Here is a 19,788-nt window from a genome sequence, read left to right as displayed (position 1 = left end):
AACGCACGGTCTCCCCAGACGAGCTGCGGAAGCGTGGAACCTGCAGATATTCATCTATTTCATCTCCGCGTGCTCTTGTACTTATCTTTTACCTACTCAAGATCGTTCCTTCAGTGAGAAATTTCGGCCAAGTAGATTATCTTCCTATGAATATGTGGCTTTGGGAATGATCACTGTGACTAGCGTGGCAGATTTGGAAACGGCAGCTTCTCTGGTAAGAGGATTTGCTGCTCAGTATTTTTAACCGCAATTAGCTCGCTTTTGTAATATGCACCAGAAACCGAAACCTGGCACAAGAACCATCCTCGTATGTTTACTTTGTGGGAAAAATTTTCTCATGCATCTGTTGGCATGCAAATTTTTAAAAGTTCATCCAATATTAATCATGTGGCCATTTATATTTGCGGGTGGCCTGTTGTTGTTCATCCGTTGCCGGCACTTAGATACGAAACTGCACTTCTAATTTTAGGCGGCGGCGTTTGCCAGGTGTATTTCTGCAAATGAATTTTTGTCCTATTTTTTTCGGAGCGTGTGGAAGTGTCAAACCCCCAAACCTTTGCCGCGCTGGTGTTCGGCCAGCGCCACGGACGTCTCTTGTGGTACCTCGAGCAAACCCAGCCTGGGTTTCCCAGAACGGCCACGTCAATGGGGCTTCTGGGGTGGATCCGCTGAGATCTGGAGCAAACACAGAGCCCACGGCACCACCAGCTTATCTGCAATGACTTTCTTAAAGATCCCCCTATTGATGTCACCTTCCTCCCTGGCCTCGTCTGCAGGGTGCAGCCGGGGATGTCTCGGGTACAAGGTGCACAGCCACCAGCAAACAGCTCTGCTAGTCCGGGACCCGGAGCATCAGCTGTGAACCTGCCAAAGCCTTCACAAAACACAATCTGCCTCCGTCCCTATAAGTAAATCCTTTCTTTTTTCTTTTTTCCGCGGCAATCAATTTTCTCTTTGAAGCTGCAAAGAAATTTGGCATAGCCTGAATGCCTCACCCTGGCCAGTCAGTCCGGTGGAGGAACTGGTGCCTCCTGCAATACTCTGGGCTGAACCAGCTGCACCCAGAGGTTGGGTAAGTGGAAGGCCACCCCCATGGTCATGGCCTTCCAGGTGGCAGAATGAGGGAGAGGGGTTGACTGTGCACCCAGCTCCTTGGGCAAACCCCGCCGAGCCTCCAGGCTGCTCTTCAGCACAGTCACCCCGTGCCCCGCCATCCCCCACCCACTGTCCAACAGCTTTGTCAGTCCTGCTGTCACCCCACACGAGTCCCGTTCTCCTTCACCATGGCCCAGCATCACCCGAGGTGACAAAAGCAGCGATCAGTGACTGGTGCAGAGGGGACACAGAGCTGCCTGTTGCTCCAGGGAAGGGGCCGCCAGGCAGGGACAGCCTTGGCACTGCCGCCAACGCCGCCGCTCCTGCTACGGGACCCCCCACAGATATAGCACAGAAACCCAGGGTTTTATAGACACTGACCCTGAGGCACTGATCGCAAAGCCTCGGGCCACGTACTCTCTGAGAGGTACCGAGGACGGGCCGGGAGGAACGCGGTGCCCGGAACAACAGCAAGCGGAGGCACGTCGCAGCCCAGCAGCTCACGGCTCCGCCACGGCCCGGCCTTCGCTTTCTGACCCTGCACGGCCCCAGTGGCACCAGCCACGTCAGCCAAGCAGAGATGTGCACCAAAACCTCCCCCCTGACCTCCGGCCCCAGCAGTGAACGAAGCTCCCAGCTAAACGAAGCTCATTTTCCAGGCTCCTCCCGGTCCCAGAAGGCAGGAAAGCGGTGCCAGCCGGGGGGTTGGGTGGCAAGCAGGGAGCTCATGCTCAGTGCTCGTAGCATCAGGGGCACAGGAACAAGGGACACGGCAGCAAATAGCTTGTGCGGGCAGGCTTGGTGCCAGCTGGTCAGGCTGGAGATGCTCGGCGGCAGGAGATGCCTCCCAGCACGCATTGTCCGGGAGCAGCGCTCACGCCAAGTGCCGCGGCTAGCTGGGAATAGGTCATTCACGCTTGAGCTGAAATCCCAGTCACATTATATCACTTACAGCTAATTAGCAGGCTCCAGGCACAATGCAGCAAGACACTGTTTCTTGCAGAAATGAATAACTCGGGACAGCCCTCAGCGCAGCATTTGCTGAATTCTGCAGAAGCAGAGACCACATTCATCTCCCTCTCGGCGCGTAACCGCAAGCAGGGTTTGGGTATGAACTACCCAGCGCAGGCTTAACCCAACAAGTGACAGGTTATGCTAGGAGACTGCAGGAAGCCATTCCCAGAAGAAAGGCTGCATTGATCTGCAGGGGCAGGGTACCTTTGCACACCCACACTCACAAAGTTGGGTTCCTCAGGACTTCTGGATGTCCAGGCAGCAGCACGAGCTGAACCAGCCTCTCCCCTCGTTGCCGGTCGCCTCCAGCTCTGCAGCCAGGGCACCGCCGTAGCATCATCGAGTCCAAGTGCCACCGAGGGGTTGCGGCGGCGAAGCCACGCTGCTCCGGAGATGGCAACCAGGCTCCGTGACGCAGAGCAGCCTCCGTGGCCACGCTGTGCCACCGGGAGCCATATGGAACCACGGTGTATGCTCCTTGCCAGCGTGCTTAACTCCCCTGCCAGCACACGGTGGGGCTGGGGGAGCATCTCTAGACCTTCAGAGGATGCAGGAGACACCAGAAGGGTTTGAAACTCAGCGGGCAGGTGGAAGCAGAGGAAGAACCTGCTGGTCACCCATCTGATGACCCTTGGAAAATCAAGCCTGAACGCACAGCGAGCCACTGAAACCACTGAAAGAGCAAAGGCTTCCTCTGCTTTAGCATCTCACTTGGCGCTCTTTATGTCCTCTGGTCGCAGCACTTTCCCTGGCCCAGGCTCGGAGAAAGGATCTTCCCATTAAGGCAGGAGGGGGTGCAGACAGCGCAGGACCCAGCAGTGAAGGAGGAACCAGGGACTGGGGGCTCCTGGGAGGCCGGGGCGGGATTCCTCCAGCAAAGGATGGGCAACTCCAGCATAATTAGGGCCAAAGACCAATTCCATCTAATCCATGAGGCACCTCAAGCTGATGAATATCTGCCAGTTTTCCATGGCCTTGACCAACTGAGCCATGAGGTGTCTGACCTTTACTTATGAGAAAACTAGAAGAGCTCCAGTGGAAAAGGAGCCAAGCCCTTCCAACCGAGCGCACATTCCCACTTCTGTTCCAAAGCATTTTCTTTCTGAAGGTGCCCAAAGGGGATGAAAAGAAGGACATGGGAAGCACGCAAGTATTTTGCCTTCTGTCGTGACACAGCCGAGTAACTTGCTCATGCTACAGACTCCAGGTGATGCACAACGGGGGCAAATAAACCCATTTTTTCATTAGGAGCCACACTGGGCTGGCTCCGCGAGAAAGGAGCTGACTCTCCCACCACAACCATGGCCCCCAGGTCCCGCTGCCCAGCATGGGCAGGAAGGACCTGAGGAGCTGGGAACAAACACCCTCTGTCAGGCTTTGGGTAATTCAGGTAGTATTGATCAAGATTGTTTTTTTATTTTCTATGATTGTTATTATTTTTGTCAGTTCTGATTATTTGCCGGGAACAAAGGAATTACTTCTTTTTAGCCAAACATAGCAGCAGTGTAGACAGTTCAGCTCTAGCAAAGCCTCATGGAGGATATTTTGGAACAGATTTACCTTCCTTTAATCCACATTAGTGCAAGCTGAGCAGGCGCACCTCAGTAAATTCGCTCTGTGCGTGTAAGGGGGCATTTCTTTGGAGAGATGCTGGTTGTGCAATTTAACTAATTACTTGCAAAATCATTCTTTTACTTGACAATAACAGCTACCACCTGTTCCTAGGGCCGGCCTGTGCTCTGGTCAAACAGTTCTCTCGTTTATTCATTTCTCCGCCTGGGAAAGTGAGAAATGGTCTCCTTTTATACAAGTTATTTCTAAAAAGCCATTCTTAATACAGGAATAAAGAGAGCACTCCCGCAGAAGCCAGGGAAGTTAGTCACTTTTGAAACGCAAACATGTGTTGGACTTGCACAGAAGGAGAAATTGCAGGATTAAAATCCTGGACTTGAGGAACACGGACAACAGGTCCCTTGTGCTGCTGCTGCTGAGGCAGAAGCCTCACCTCACCGGGGCGCTCCCCTGGGGAAATTGCTGGTGGCCCAAACCCGAAATTGTTTCCGTTTCTTCAACAACTGTGTCAAACCATTACCTAAGACCTCCTGAGGAAACGTTAGCAGCTAACCCCAGCTCCGTGAGCCCTGCAGACGTTCCGCAGGCTGACCCAAAGTGTTTACGCTCATGCACTTGGAAACAAACCCAACGAACCCCGCACACCAAATAACGATAATTACAAAGGCTGGCAAAAAGGGAGATGGAGCTTCAGAGGCAATTAGCACATCCAAGCGTGTGAGCCACCCAACCTCCTCACCCCAGGCTCAGCGCCGCGTCCCACAGGGAAAGGCTACCAGCAGTCATCCCTAGGGAGCCCCCGGCACCCTCCGCAGCCGCGCTGGCCACGGGGCAGCCAGGGCAGGAGCAGATTGCCTCTGGCTCGTCAGGTGCCACCAGTCTCCAAGGACCAGATCCAGACAGGGACACGGGGACTCGTGGCCACCCAACCCCGATGTTTCACAGGTCTCACTACACAGAGCTCTCTCTCCTAACACAGGGCTCTGGGAAAAGCCAAAGAAATGAGCAAAAAAAAGCCGTTTTTGAGGCTGAGGCTATTTTGAGTGCCAGTGGATTATATTGTAATGCAGCCCAAGTGCCAAAATACACTATGCTTGGGGGTATGTAAACTAATTCCCAAAAAAATCTTGGGACTTTATTCCACTGTCCTGTCCCTCCATCTGACACGGAGCCAAGCCTTGCACAGCCCAAGTACCACAGCCTATTAGAGATTTTGCTCTAAGCGGCTTGAGAGTGTTTATTTGGTGTGCAAAGAAGATTGGAGCTGGGAAAAGCACAAAAAGGATTATTCTGTTTATCACTCAGCTTTCCCTGGCCAATCTCTATTCATGGAAAAAGTCATTTACTCGGGTTATCCACAGGCTTTGCTCGGCAGAAAGTGTTGAAAGCCCTGAAAATTAGAGAGATGCAGAATGGATTGGCAAAACATAAGGCACTTAGGAGCATCTGACACCCAGAAATACACAAGCCTAACGCAAGGCTTTTTCAATCCCAACTTTCCCCCACTGCTAATAAGAAACTGTCCAAGTCCCAGCACGTGCCAGTTAAACCTCTCCATAGGCCAAGCAATAATTAGATGGATTGTCACATCTGGGAGGTTGTTTTTTGAGAAGAAAATTAGAAACCAAAACATCAGATTGAGATAATGAGTTCTTCATTAATTCTTTTCTTGAGCTTTTTGCTTTTTATATAGTCTACAAATGTCACTTGATTTTATTTCTGTTGTAGCAAACAGGAACCAGGAATCCACTGGGCTCTTGCAATAACTACAGACAGGGAAAAAAAGGGTCAGAGAAGCAGGACGGCTGCTTCTTGGTTCTCAGCCCCCGGCACATGGCATCACCTCAGCACCCAGCCTGACGCCGGCATTGCGGGAACAGGAGAGATGTGCAGATACGCCATGGGATGCAGAATGCCTCATTGCAAAGCACTGTAATACACCGGGAAGAGAGACTCTTAGGCTGGGGTTTGAAACCAGCACTGAAAATAAAACTCTGAAATTAAATCTTCTCCCTTCCCCCTCCCTGAAAAAGCAAAATTCATCATTTGACCTTGTGCAAAAAACTGCTGGCAGCGGTCCTCGGGGAGCCTTTGCGCCGGTGGGTGCTGAGGACGCCCAACTGGAAGAGCGTGGGCTTGCTTGGGTCCGTGGCTGCACGTCTGGCGGAAGAGCTGGGTCCTGCTGAGACCTCTCAGCCCAGTCCTTCCCAGTGCCCAGCCGAGAGCAGAGCCAGCCATCCTTCACGGGCTGCTTTGCACTGGTTTGGATAAGAAAACTAATTTGGAGAAACGGGTACTGAGCCAGATTGCGGAGAGCATTGGTGGGACACTCAACGGAGGAGAAACCCAAGCCCATGAACATGTGTGCTGCTGCTGCTGCCAGGAGAGCCCCGGCCTCCTCCCTGTCCCAGTGGCACTGGGAGCCCCGCGGCCACTTCCAGCCCCCCTGCTGGGATACGGCTGAAAATTCATGATTATTAAATGCTGATGCTGAAAAGCAGCCAGTGTAATGGCGGGGCCATGGTGGTACTGCTTAATGGCGACACCACCTCCTGCCTGCTCGGGGTGACACCGGAGCCGCGGTGAGTCCTCCCTCCCCGAGGAGCTGGGGCTGGCGATGCCCGGGTGCCACATGTCCCTGGGTGCCATCCCAGCACCCCGGGGGAAGCGGGGACCCCCCCGCGGGGATGCTCGCCCCGTGGGTCCCCTCGCACCCCGGCTCTCGCTGGAGCTGGCCAGACGGCTGGTCTGACACCACGGGGCCTCCCTGAAAAGAGAGATTGTTTCTCAAAAAATAAATATTAAATAACTCTAAAATTTCAAATAATTCAGAGCTCTGCTATTTTCCATGCATTATGAAAATAAAATTGAGGGGAAAAGGTATGTAATACGTTTCCTATTTCCTGTTTCTGCAGCCCTGCATGTGCCCCGGGGGATCAGCACAAGTGGAATTATCTATCCTCTGGCTGGGAGCGTTCATTTCGGGCCAAAAACACCAAAAAAGTATGAACTAATCCCTACATAGAGCTAGGGAAGTGTGGGATCGCAGGCCAAATGCTGAAAAATGAGGCAATTTTCCCCATTTCAAGAAGTGACTAAAATCCCTCTGCTGTTTTCAGCACAAGCGCATTCTGTTCCACCCCAAACCACTTCAAGAGCCGGATCACCTCTCCTGAGGGCAGACAGCGAGGAGAAACCGGTGCACAATGCAAATACTGTCTCTCTCACCAGAGTTTCTGCGTGGAGAAGGGGGCACTTCTCAGATATTGTTTCATTTTCACTGTGATGCTTGGAGCAGCTGGAAAAGCGGCATTAAATAAATTAAAAAGCGTGGAATACCAGAGCAAGAACTTCTGGAAACTGATAAACTCATCGCTGAAAGTGGGCTTAGCGCAGCACAAAAGCATCCCCTTCCTCGGAGGGGGGGAAAGACAAGCTGGAGACACCGAGGTTGACCTTTCCCAAGCGCCACCGGCAGGACCAGCGCTCCAGCTGGACCAGGGGTGGGAAGGAGCATCCCCCCTCTGTGGGAGATGACTTGACGGGGATGCCCATGGGCAGCACAGAGGGTCCCAGCAGCCTCACCCCCCCACAGCCCATTCACCGGAGGTTTTGCCCGAGCGGCTCAGCGCAGGGCAGGACCGGGCGCATCTGCAGACCCCCCCTGCACAGGACGAGCAGCACCCAGCACTCCTGGGCACTGAGAGCGAGAGGCAGAGCAGGGCCTGCGGCTGCCGGAGCGGGGAGGACTGGGGGGAAGGCAGAAGTCACCTCTCCTTCAGGAAAAAACCTGCCAGCCAAAGGCAGGAGCCTGCACGAGATGCAAAAATTACAGGAATGTGATGCTCTGGTTGCGTAACTTCAAAAAAAGTCAAGAAACGCAGCAGTCCATGCTCACACATCGTACCCAGCAACAGCTCGTGAACATTGTGCAATGAGTATTTTAACACTTTGTGCTAGATAGTTAAGGGTAAATCCAAACCTTTGGGCACATGCGTTTGCGTCCACTAAACAACACGCTTCTGCGCACCATGTGTACACCTTTGCTCTAATCACATACCCACAGCCCGGCTTCCAGCAGGTCTTTCATTCTCAAATGCATCTTTCAGATTTCCAAAGACTAGCAAACACATACAAGGATATACATGGTTTTCTGTCTGGTCCAGTTTACTGCACATTTAACCAGAAAAATGTATCTTCTCCTTAAACTTTATGAGCGCCAGGGTGGAGAAAGTCAATGTGAGAATCCACCTTTTTCATTTTTCCTTCATTTAATAGTGCAACTTCAGCAACGAAGATCCTGTTTGTAACTCGCTTACTTAAAAAAACAAACAACAAACTTTAAAAGACGCCACTAAGCATGAAAATCTTCAGAGCACTCATCAGACTTACGGTTCTTCCTCCAAGTAAGTATATGTTTTAGGGAAGGGGGAAGTTCTCACCCTTTGTTTTTATCATTCTTACTGATGCCTTTTAATAAAGCTTTTCAGCGTGGAAAGAGGGTTGAGAAACGGACCCGCGGTTTGCGGAGCGTGTAACGAAGCACACGCCTCTCGACTTTGCTGCACGGGGTGTTTGTCCCCAGTGCCAGCCTGGGGCTGCTGCCCCGTCTGCCCACCCTGCCCAAAATACCCCCCCAGATCTCCCCGCCCACACCTCCGTCCACGCTGGTACTGCGACTGCAAAGCTCACGAAGCTCTACTAGGCGACACCAAAAAAAAGCAAAACAGAGAAATGATGGAAACATAGAGCATGCTCGGAGTTCCGCCCTCCCCCAGCCCCTCTTGCCCAGTCTCCCATTTTCTTATCCCTTTTTTTTGCTTCACTTTAATCTTCCCACTGAGGTACTTGGCTTGGAGAGAAGCTAGGTTCAGGCCAAGTTTCAAGGCTTTTCAGACTCCAGACTTTTTTCTGTAGTCCTGTCTGAAGAAGAAGGGGGGAAAAAAAGAGTAGCTAAAGATTTTCCAGTGGGAAGGGAGTATTTTCTCTTCTCCCATAACTCAGACACAGCGGAAGGAATTTTTCTCAAGCTTGAAAACAATTCACCTTCAGGCAAACAACAAGCATGGAAAATTTAAGCCCAGCAGGTGAATGTTTGGGAAAATTTTTAGCCTATAGAAATTCTCATGTAACCTTAACTATAGGGGTCGCTATATGGCATTTAACCATTATGCAGCACCCTCCTCCACGCTGCCGGCTGTCATCAGCTTTCCCAAAGACTGCTGCAAGTATTGGCATGAGAAAATATGATCTTGGAAAAAAAAGCGTGCACCCAACCCCTTGAAAGCACCGTGCGTTGGCTGAGACTCTCCTCCGCGTGTCGGTTCCCCCGCCGAGGGTCACCCGTCGGCTGCCGTCACCCGCGGTGGCCGGGCAGGCAGTGATCCTGGGCAAGCAGGGACCGAGCTCAGCAGCCACCGTGCCTGGGACCACACAGGAACGCACACAGGCCACAAATTCAGCTTTGCTTAGCAGCCTGGACTCAGTGTATATATTTAAGTTAATCAGAAACAACCGAGCCACCAAGAGACTAATTTCACCATAGTTAACTAGCCACCGCGGGACCATTGCAGGGAAGGCTGAAGCGCGTTCTCTCAGCCCGGTGATGTGAGCTACCATCGGAGCAAACATCCCCAGAAAAAGCAAGCAAGTTAAATATCTCCTTGGCAAAGCAGTAACTCTATGCCCACGTGGCAGATCCACCGCGTCCCCTTCCAGGTGCGTGGCACCGCCGCTCAGATGATCCTGAAAATTTAAGCTATGATAAAGCTCATTTCTTCCCCCTGACTTCTTCCTCATGACATACCTCCAGAAACACTCAGCAGTTTTAGCAGAGAGCATCCAACTTCTGCTCAGTTGACCGTAGGCCAGAATGGGAAGGCCAGCTTCATCTGGAGATGTTCTGGTGCACTGACCAAGAGGAAAGACCTTGGACCCCAGACAGTCCCAGGCAGGGAGAACCATTTACCAGGCAATGTGGCTTTGAGTCCCTCTAACAACCATCCCGTCCCCTGTGCAGGAGCAGCTGCAGCAAATGATGATATTTGGCCAAAAAGAGAGGGAATTTTACCACTGCTCAGAATTAACAATAATGAACCATCTCTGTCCCGCTGCTCTGGACTGCAGGCTCCCTTTGGAGGTGCTGGGGTACCTGCGCAGAAAGAACCACATGCGTTGTGGTCCCAGATGGAGCACCCATGGAGGAGCAGCAGCAGTGTGACCACCCATCTGCCTGCCCAGACGTCCCAGTGCCAGTCACGGACGGCCCACGGTCACAGGACTCACCAGAGCATCCCTGCTGTGCAGCCCGGGGAGCAGATCCTGCCACTCGGCTGCTGGCCAGACCCCGACCCAGGCACAGGGACGGAGAGTCCTTTGGGAGTGAAGACCCATGGCAAAACGCTGCTTGGCACAGGCAGCCCGTCGGACCATGGATCCCACACCCCAGCTCGTCTGCTGGAGGATAAACAAACACAAGAGGTGATCGATGGTTCCCTTTGGAAAACACTAATCACTTGGCTGTAGCGCATTTAGCAAGGCAGAGTGTGCATCAATCCCAGCAGCTGCCTTCAATCACGGCCGAGTTTAACTCAACCAGTTTAAGGGACTGCTATTAACCATCATCTGGTAGACAACATGCCCCTATTGTAGTAAACATTCATTTACAGCTGAAGGACAGCAGCACTTCTCATTGTCTCCACATATTTGTGGTGCTCCAGCTGGTCCGGAGATGACTCGCTGAGCGGCAGTGGAAATGGTGGCTGAAGCGCTGGCTGGATGTAGTTACTGTTGGAAGGGGAAGATATTTTGAAAATACCACGGCTGATATTTTTATACAATAGAGACATCATGTACGTAGGAGGCCTTTTTACATTTTAAAACATAAACTGAATTACCAAAGATAGAAGAGGAACAAACCTACAAGCATATGAACGTTTAAGATCTCACAGATTTCTCTCCTCAGCACTCCGGGAAGCCAACAGGCAGCATTTGGAGGCAGCTCACAGGCAGGGGCATCACCTCATCGCAGCAAGGACCAGTGGGGATACGGAGACAGAAGCCACCGGTTTCTGTCTTCCTCTTCCCCTTGAGCTCACCCTCACACCGGGGCACTAGAGCAGCCGCGAGCGCAATGAGAGGAGAGGAGGCCTGCCCAAAGGCAGCTAAAACCTTGGGTTTATGGTCTGGATCTGGAAGCACATCGTGCTCTCCAAGCAGACAGGTCAAGCCAGCGAGCTCCCAGAGTGAGGGCAGACACGGGCGGTGGTGGACAGAACGTGTCTGCGCCCAAAGGCAGAGCTCATGGAGGACCCTTAGGACGCCCAGGAGATGACAGCCTCCATGCTTGGATCCTCTGTGCCCACCAGGGTGGGGAGGCAACAGCTTCATCCAGCCCCCGCACAGGGCAGCTGCCCCAGGAGCTGCCCCCGGCAGATGCCCACATCCAGGACCAGCTGCAAAAGACGCCGGGCAAGGTACAGAGGAGGTTGTGTTTGGAGAGGCAAATAAATGAGAACCAAATGGAGGGATGGCCACTTGGAGCGGACTGGACTAGTGCTCCAAGAGTTTGAAATGCGCTGCACTTTAATTACAGCTCTTACCAATCAGGCGGTAATTACTGGTATCCTTCCTGTAGCCTACAATTGCCTAATCTTGTTATTTGAGAGCCATCAAGATTTAAACAGCTGGCGAGCTCTGCCTGCTTCTCAAAAAGGCATCGCTTGGCCCCGACACTGGTTGTTCTATCTGGAAACTGTGTGTGACAACGTGCGCTGGTGTTCCCTCTGCAGCTCCTGGGGTCCCTTGGGGGTGGCAGCCCTCGCCACTGTCCTGCTGCCCCTTTCCAGTGCGGGGTTTGACCCCAACTTAGCTGCACAGCAGACCCTGCCCCTCCGCGGGAAATACTTCACACGTGGAAATAATGGTTTGTGGGACGGTTTGGGAGGTTTCCCTGCAGGAATGCAGCACCTCCCTCTGCTCGCCTGGCTGGAGCCATCCCCAGAGGCGACCCTTGTCTTCAGATGTCTCCAGAAGCGAGCAGCTTCTCTCTGTGCGATAGAAGCTTGGGCAGCAGATCACCAGAGAAGTCAAAAATCCACCTTTTGGCCACATAAGAACAGATCAAGCCTTCACATAGAATCATAGAATCACAGAATCATAGAACTGTCTCGGTTGGAAGGGACCTTTCAGATCATCGAGTCCAGCCATCAACCTAACTCTGACAAAAACCATCACTAAACCGTATCTCTAAGCACCACGTCTACCCATCTTTTAAATACCTCCAGGGATGGTGCCTCAACCACTTCCCTAGGCAGCCTGTCCCAATGCCTGACAACCCTTTTGGTGAAGAATTTTTTCCTAATATCCATCCTAAACCTCCCCTGGCGCAACTTGAGGCCGTTTTGTCTTGTCCCATCGCCTGTTCCTTGGGAGAAGAGACCGACCCCTACATCAGGTTTGGGTTGGAAGAGACCTTAAAGCCCATCCAGTGGCACCCCCTGCCCTGGGCAGGGACACCTCCCACCAGACCAGGTTGCTCCAAGCCCCATCCAACATGGCCTTGATTCCTCCGGTGTCTATTTACCCTCAAGCTGCTGCAGTCCAGCCTTTGCAAATCAGCCTGCTTGCAAGAGCTTTGGTGGGATTTTGCCCGATTGCAACCTGGGTTTGGCACTCACGCCACTGCTGGCCCCCCCAGTGCCACGAGCCCCCGGCGTTGGGCTCCCAGACTCACATCCAACAATTTGGTTTGCTTTCTTGACATCAGAGACTCCTGTTCTTAAAAGGATACGGTTATTAAAAGCTCGGTTATCCTCAGGGTGACACAGAGGTGACTTCTCCCCAGATCCACATGGCGTTTGGAGCCCCTTGGGGAAGAGGAGCTATTGGGGCAAGGCTGTCACCAACGCACCGAAGATCCACAGACCCTGTTCTGCTGCGCCTCGAGGCTAGCAGGGAGCAGACTTGACTTGCCATGGCCATCGGTGAGCCCACAGAGTGAATCCAAGCACAAACTGTCCTAACAGCTCCTAACGCGACTCTGCTCAAAGCTGCAGTAAGTGGGAGTTCCGGAAAATGGTCGTTTCCCTTTGGTCATATTTAAGAATTAATGCCTTGTGGAAATGCTGATTGTATCTCCGCACCGTTCTTCCTTGCATACTTGTGTGACTTATCAGCCTGGGAAGCAGCTGCGGAGATGTTGTCAGCGGCATCCACCTCCAAAGAGAGCCTGAAATGATTGTGATAATACTGCAAAGACTTAGGGCATTTATTTTCTGAGCATTCCTAGTTACAGGGGGACACAGAAGGCTCTCAGCTAGAAACCTCAGCTTGTGAGGAGAAGGGTATTTAAGTCGTGCTGGGGCAGAGAGGAGCGGGCTGCCGAGAGCATGAGGATTTCCCATGGCAGCAGGGACCCTTCGGTGGCCCAGCCCTTGGGTCTGAGCAGCGATTCTGTGCGAGGGTCCGAATGCTGCTGGACCTTCCAACAGCCCTTTCTGCTCCCGCAGCAGCCAGGCAGGGAAACCACCACTTTAACCTCTGCCTGGCCAGAAGGTGAGAGCAGCGGAGCTGTGCCTGCACACGCTTTGTGGGGGTTGATTTGAGAGCCACCACCTTGGACGTCAAAAAGGGCAAGTTCAAGTGAGGGCGAACCCGGCCGTGCGGGGGGAGGCTGGGGAAGGTCGAGCTTGTAGCCTCGGCCCCTGCTCCATCCCTGCAGAGGGGCTGGAGCACAGGCTGGGGGAGCGGGGATGGGGCACAGGCAGTATCTGATTGCACCGTCCTGCCAAGGGACGGCAACCTCTGACAGCTGAGCACAGTAACCCTTTAATCCATTGCAGAGCTCGTCTGTCAGAGCTCCAATGCCCATGGGGAGGTATCAGTAACAAAACGCAGGAAAGAGAAATGAGAGTGGAAAATGTTTGGCTTTTTGTCTCCTTACTCGCGAGGAACACAACTGCTCTTGTTTTGCCGGTGGGAGCATTTCTCCCACCGTGTCTCCCGGTGCCCCCGTCGCTGCGGGCTGCACCTCACCCCCTTGTGTGGAGGGTGCGGGTGGGAGGACCCCCCAGGACCCCGCACAAAGGCTGTGACCGCATTAAACCCGCACCCATGGGCCAAAGAGCTTGGGTCGCTTCACGCTGTGCCCTGCCTGTAGATGCAGGCTCGAAAGCCCCATCAGCAGACGGGTGCAACCTCCCTCTCCAAGGGCTGGCCGGGGAGCTGCACCCCAACCCAGCTCCGGAGTCGCGGGAGTTGGAGAGGAGGGAAGCGATAAAGCCCAGGGGAAGGCAAAGGGAGGGGAGGGGACCCTATTTCTGGGCAATTTAAAGGAGCAATCGGCTTTACCCTTGGGCCAGTGGGCTCCTTTTCCCCATCTGCTCACCCAAAACAAAGCGAAAGGTGTGGGGGCGAGGGGGCAAGTGGAGGCTCTGTGTCTCCCCGGCTTGTAATCTGCGGATTATAGCTTGTACAACGGGATTGCTGGAGGCTGAGGAACGGCAGCGAGCGGGACCCAAATCACAGAGTGAAACAGGAGAGAAACCTGGAAGAATGTCTCGCACAGTACGAGCGCATAATACGTCCTCGCTAGACCACATTTATATTTTAATATCGAGTTTTCTGTAATGCAGAACATACTTATGGCCCAGGTCCCTTGCTGGGCAGCTGCTGGGTTTCAGCGTGGAGGAATTGGCAAGATCTTTTCACCAGGTGAAATAAATAGAGTGCTGGGCCCCAGATAGGATTACGGTTTGTTTTCTTTAGGTGTATAGAATCCGCGGGAAAGCTGAGCCCAAACGGAAACTCAACTCCTAAAGAATTTGGCCTATACTGGCCAGCTCCTGTCTGCCTGCCAGGCATGCTCTCCTTGCCTTGTATTTTGCTTTTTATCTTTTAAGAGGCTTTGTTAGCGACGTATCAAGCTATTCTTTGTGTGCCTAGAGGACAGGGGGCTTCTTTTCAAATTATTTGAGGGTGATAAAGTTACAGGGTTTTACCTGGAGAACCGTGATGAGAAAGTTCTCCTGGGCATTTCCAGGAACACACACATCCCCAGTATCCAACACACACACACCCCCCAACCCCAATTCCCAGCATTTTCACAGCGAGGAGTGGGGGCTGAGCTCAGCTGGGGGGAGAAGCACGACCTGGCAGAACCTCACCCGTCTCTGAATCCGATTTTCTGTTGCTAACACGTTTTTCCTCCTTGTTGATTTTATCTTTTGTCCCAAAAGGCTTGTGAAAATCTCTCACACAGGGAGAGAAGCGTACGAGGTGCGGACTGCACAGCGGCTTCCAGCCAGTGCTGCGTTCTGCCCCTGCCCCAAAACAGCCGCCGCGGAGGGGATCGGGGAGAGGATGCTGACTCAAATTAACACCACAGACAGAGACAAACGCGGCCCCAACGAGCCGAAGGTTTGCGTTCAGGCGTTTGCTGCACGTCTCTGCTCTCTTGCTTCCCTTTGTTTCTCTGGTGAGCGGCGTTTGGAGGAGAAGCCTTGGCCAGCGTACGCCGGAGCCTGCAGGCAGCTGCCTCCTCCCGGCTCCCTCTGCCTCCCAAATCCAGGGTGGGAGCAGCCCCGCGGAGGGACAGCCCCGGGACAGACCCTCTCAAACTGCCAGCTGTGGCCATGTGGCAAGAGGAGCTGTGGGACCGGCACCGTCCCCAGACGGATGGCGGGATGGCACCGCTTCCACCAGTTCAGAGCAATAAGTGGAGCAAGTCTCATTGCAATTAGACAATGCAATAAGTGCATTTTGGGGGCTTCGGAACAAAGGGGACGGCTAGATGTGCCCTGGAACGGGCATGGGCGCGTTGTGTCAGCGCCCAGCATGACGTGAAATGTCCTTCATTGTCACAGGAGAGCCATCGCCAGGGTCCTCACCCACCCGCTGCCCCTCAGGCGTGGGTGCCCCCAGCCCAGCTCAGCCCCGCTGGGGCACTTCAGACACCGCCGGCATCCCGGGGCATCTCACAGGGGAAAACAGGACCCGACCCTTGAGATTAACACCTACTAAAAATTCTGGGCCGCAGGACTTCTAAATCTGCTGCTCCAACGAGACAGCCACGCGCATTTTAAAGCACAGAAAACTGTTTAGGCGTGCATTTCTCTCGGCTGGATGGAAGACCTTGTGGCTGCAGTTCAGTGCAAGGGGCAATGCTGGGCACGGAGGACTCGCAGCGGGCTCCGCCGCTCCCGCAGCCGGGACCAGCCTTTGCTCTTCTTGATTAAAATACAGTCTTAAAAATCCTTCTGGGAATATTGAGGGGAATCTTGCACTGAAAATATATTCAGTTCACTGTACAACTGCTTGCATTTTGGTAGTTTGTGCAAAGCTTATTTTTTCCCTTTGTGCACGACGTTCTTTACCCAGATACCTTTTATTTGGCTGCGGAAGGCAGCATCTTGTTTATTCTAAGAAAATAGGGGAGGTAGAGTGACCTAACCAATATTGAGCCAAACACAAGTCCCCAACAGTAAAGTAGACCACAGTGGTCTGAGTTTTCCTCAGATGCTGGCTACAGGAGCAGTAATATGTGTCAGCCCCCTCCAGAACGATCCCGCGGGGGTTGCCTTTCTCTCCAGACCCTGCAACAGCAGCTGAAAAATGGGTCTGCAACTTCAGCAACCCAGGTCTCCACTACAGCCAAACTTGGGGGGGCGTGCAAGGAGGCTCTGAAGACTAATTCGGGGCTTATTTTAGATCTTTCTGTGTCTTTTCCCCCACTGTAAAGTCAAGGTGGCTCCGTGTGCTGCTCTGACGTGCCGGGCTGTGAGCAGCAGATGTTCCTGAAGGCGAGGAGGGGACGGTGGGAGCAGAGCTCATCCCTCCGTACCACCCCCCTCGGCTTCACCACCTGGGCAAAAAATTTGGAGAGCTGCAGAGACATGATCGGAGCTGCCTTAGGGAGGACGAGCATGGCCGAGCTCCTGTTGCTAATTACACACACCCAGAGCCCTACGACTCCTCAGGTGAGCCCTTCGCGAGCTCCTGGGAACAAAGGAGCCCTTGTAAGGAGCATGCTCGGCATGGGATCTTCGGATGTGTAGGAACCCCAGCCTTCCTCTGCCCTGCGCTCTCAGGCAAGGCTGTGTGGAGCCTCCTCTGCCTCCTGCCACCCAGCTTCCACCGCTCAGCCCGTAGCGCTGGGGACCCGGTCAGGAGGGGGACATTGGGGACATTTGCGATGTTTCAGTTGTCTTTTTGCCCATAAACTGCCGCTTCACTTTTGCTGAAAAATTCACAGAAAACTGACCATGACCTAGCCTAAAAACTGTCAGCCCTAGAGCTGTTGACTCACAGGTTTATGAACATCTGGAACCGGCAGATAATAAGGGGAACTGGCTTTGTACCATCAAGAGAGAGCCAGGGAGACGGCTGTTGCCCAGGCGCGGGCAGCCGGCTGGTTTGCCACGAGTTACCCGCCTGGCAGCGGAGGGGAGGAGTTCTCTATGAAATGAAAAGATCAATATTTGTTTGACATTCAGAAAATTCTCCCAGCCTCCGCCTGCTGCAGTTACAAATCAGAGCAATCGCTTATGCGAGCACTGTGAATGCGACGCTCTGTGGAAGGCTTTGGCTTTTTAAATGAGCTACCCACCTCCTGCCTCACGGAGACTGGTAATATTAAAGCGTCAAAGTCCCACATGTGCGTTTAACAGGGGAAATACCAGGTCAGGGCCCATGATAATTGCCCACCTAAGGCCACGCGAGCGGCCACTGAGAGCAGTAATCCCAACTGGGAAGCGCTGGTGGGTGACCAGCGTAGGAAACTGTTCCCGCAGCAGCTTGTGACAGCCTGCAGAAAACCAGCCTGCGCTGGGCTGGCATGCGGCACGTCCCCACGCTCGTCCATGTCACTCTACCTGGCCCACGAGCATCTGGAAACGCCGTTTGTCGGACTCCAGCGCTGGGGGCCGGGGGAGCCGCCAGCCTTGCAGCGCCTGAGCACACCACATCCACAAAGAAATGGTCGGATCATGATATCACACCGGGAACTCTCGCCAAACCAGCTGAAATCATTCAAACATTCAGACCGTGCTTAGGGCGGGGGGGGACCCGCTGTTCTAAATATATTCCTTTGAAGGCAGCTTGTTATTTAAACAACTATTGCAAAACAGGGTTTACATGGAGCTGCTCTAAACTGAAGAGGGAGGGAAAGCTGGTTGCGGGCACACAGTCACCACCCAGGTATTTTAATTGCAAATCCCAGCATGTTTTATAGATGTCTTGAGAGTATCTTTTTACGTGGGCTCCGAGGATTACAATAAGATCCATCATGTTTTATATGAACCTAGTGACAGTACGTAAGTCCCACCCTGACGATGCCTAAGATGGGAGGATACCGTGTAACAGCCGGTCCACGGAGCCAGGAATAGTTCGAGGCATCTCCACACGGCCGAAGGCTCCCAGGAGAGTTCAGCCGAGCGGAGCAGCCGTGGGGCAGTGCCTCTGTCGCACAGGTTGGAGACGCGTTGTCTCTCGATGCCTTCCCACCCGCCCGGGCTCAGCACCCGCGGGTCCCGGGAGACCACGGTGCGGCAGGGGAGCCGGCAGCAGCCCAGCCTCCGCATCCTGAAGCCAAAGGGCGGATCGCGCTTCCCTTCCCAAAGGGCTCGGTGGGGTAAGGTAATGCAGGATTTCCATGGCTTTCCTGGTGTTGATGCTCTGATTTGTATGACGCCGGCAGCAGCAGCTGGCAGAGAGCTGGAGCGGCCGGGCAGCATCTGCGGTCCCTTCCCATGGGCACTGCATTTTCGGGATGCGAGGCCAGGACTACGCCTGAGCCCAAGGCTTCCCCCAATACACCAGAGCCTAATAATTAGAGCTGAGCTCCTGAGACAGCCCCGCTCACTCTCCCTGCCCTCCAGGAGCACCAAGAACCCACCCACACAACTACAGGGACATGCCTTTGGCTGACTTGTTTTCCTCCACCCTCCCAGTAGCCCAGCAGCAGCCAGGACCAGCCCTGGAAATGTCCCTGCCGGTTCTGCAGAGGCTCGTCACTCCCGCAGCCGGCGCGGGGGCTCCTGCCCGTGTCATCGCAACGTTCCCGTGAGGAGCCATGCCGCCTGTCTGTGCAATGCCCTGCTCCTGCCAGACCTTGCAGCATCCCAGTCCCAGCTCCCCGCTCCTACAGACAGGCCGTGGTTCTGTGGGGTGCTGCTTTTAGGCTCAAAAAACTCCAGTATACGAGGAAAAAGAGACGGTCTGCACCAGCCTGCACCACTTGCCGGCAGGCACAAGGGGAAGAGCTGCTGCGAGCCTCTGGCCGTTCCCCGTTGCTTGTGCACATCGCTCAGCTTTCGTTTTGTTGTTTGTACAAATAGGGGAGTCCCAAGTGTGTCTGCATCCCGAATGCGAGATTCCCAATGGCAACCAGCCCAGCAGTCAGCAGGGGCAGCATGTCCCATTTGGCCTGACATGACCAGTGCATAAATGCTGCAACCTGCTACAGCGCTTATTCCAGAAATCCCAGGGGTGCAATCTTTCCTGAAAAGTATGTCAGTCTGTGCTTCAGACACAGGTTTTGCTTCCTGCCTTAGAAAGCTTAAACAGAGAAGGTGGCAGGTCCACCGTGCCTCTGCTGGTCTAGGTAGCCATGCACAGCCCTGTTCTGTGGACTTGTACATCCGTAAATTCCCACTTGAGGGTACTTAACTGTGCTTTTCGAGTACAGCACCGCCAAGGGGGGGAGAAGCCCCTCCAAAGCGTGCAGGGTGGGAACCGTGGCGTTAGCAATCACTCTGACACTCAGCAGCGCGGGCACAGGGACACAAAGGCACTCGACTGCCAGCAACAGCGTGATGGCTGCGTACGTGACGTGAGTGTTAAAGGAAGATGTCACTGTAGCTCCTGCAAAAACACTGGCCTGAATATCCCCCTTTTCCCCATGACCTCTGTCCTGACACAAGGGGCAACGTTTGGGCAAATTCAAAACTAAGCTTCCATTCACCGAGCTCTTCCTACGCTCCCCGTCCTCCTCGTGAGTGCTGGCTGGAGCTGAAGGTTGTTGTTAGAAATGCCCACGGCCAATGACCTGCTGGCCCCTCGCTGGAGCTCGCCCCCTCACAGCGTGGGCTTTGCTTCGGTGGAAACAGT

This window comes from Rissa tridactyla, chromosome 13 (genome assembly GCF_028500815.1).
Source record: "Rissa tridactyla isolate bRisTri1 chromosome 13, bRisTri1.patW.cur.20221130, whole genome shotgun sequence".
In the NCBI taxonomy this organism is placed as follows: Eukaryota; Metazoa; Chordata; class Aves; order Charadriiformes; family Laridae; genus Rissa; species Rissa tridactyla.
The sequence above is the reverse complement of the archived record's forward strand: the minus strand, read 5'-3'. Positions refer to the sequence as shown.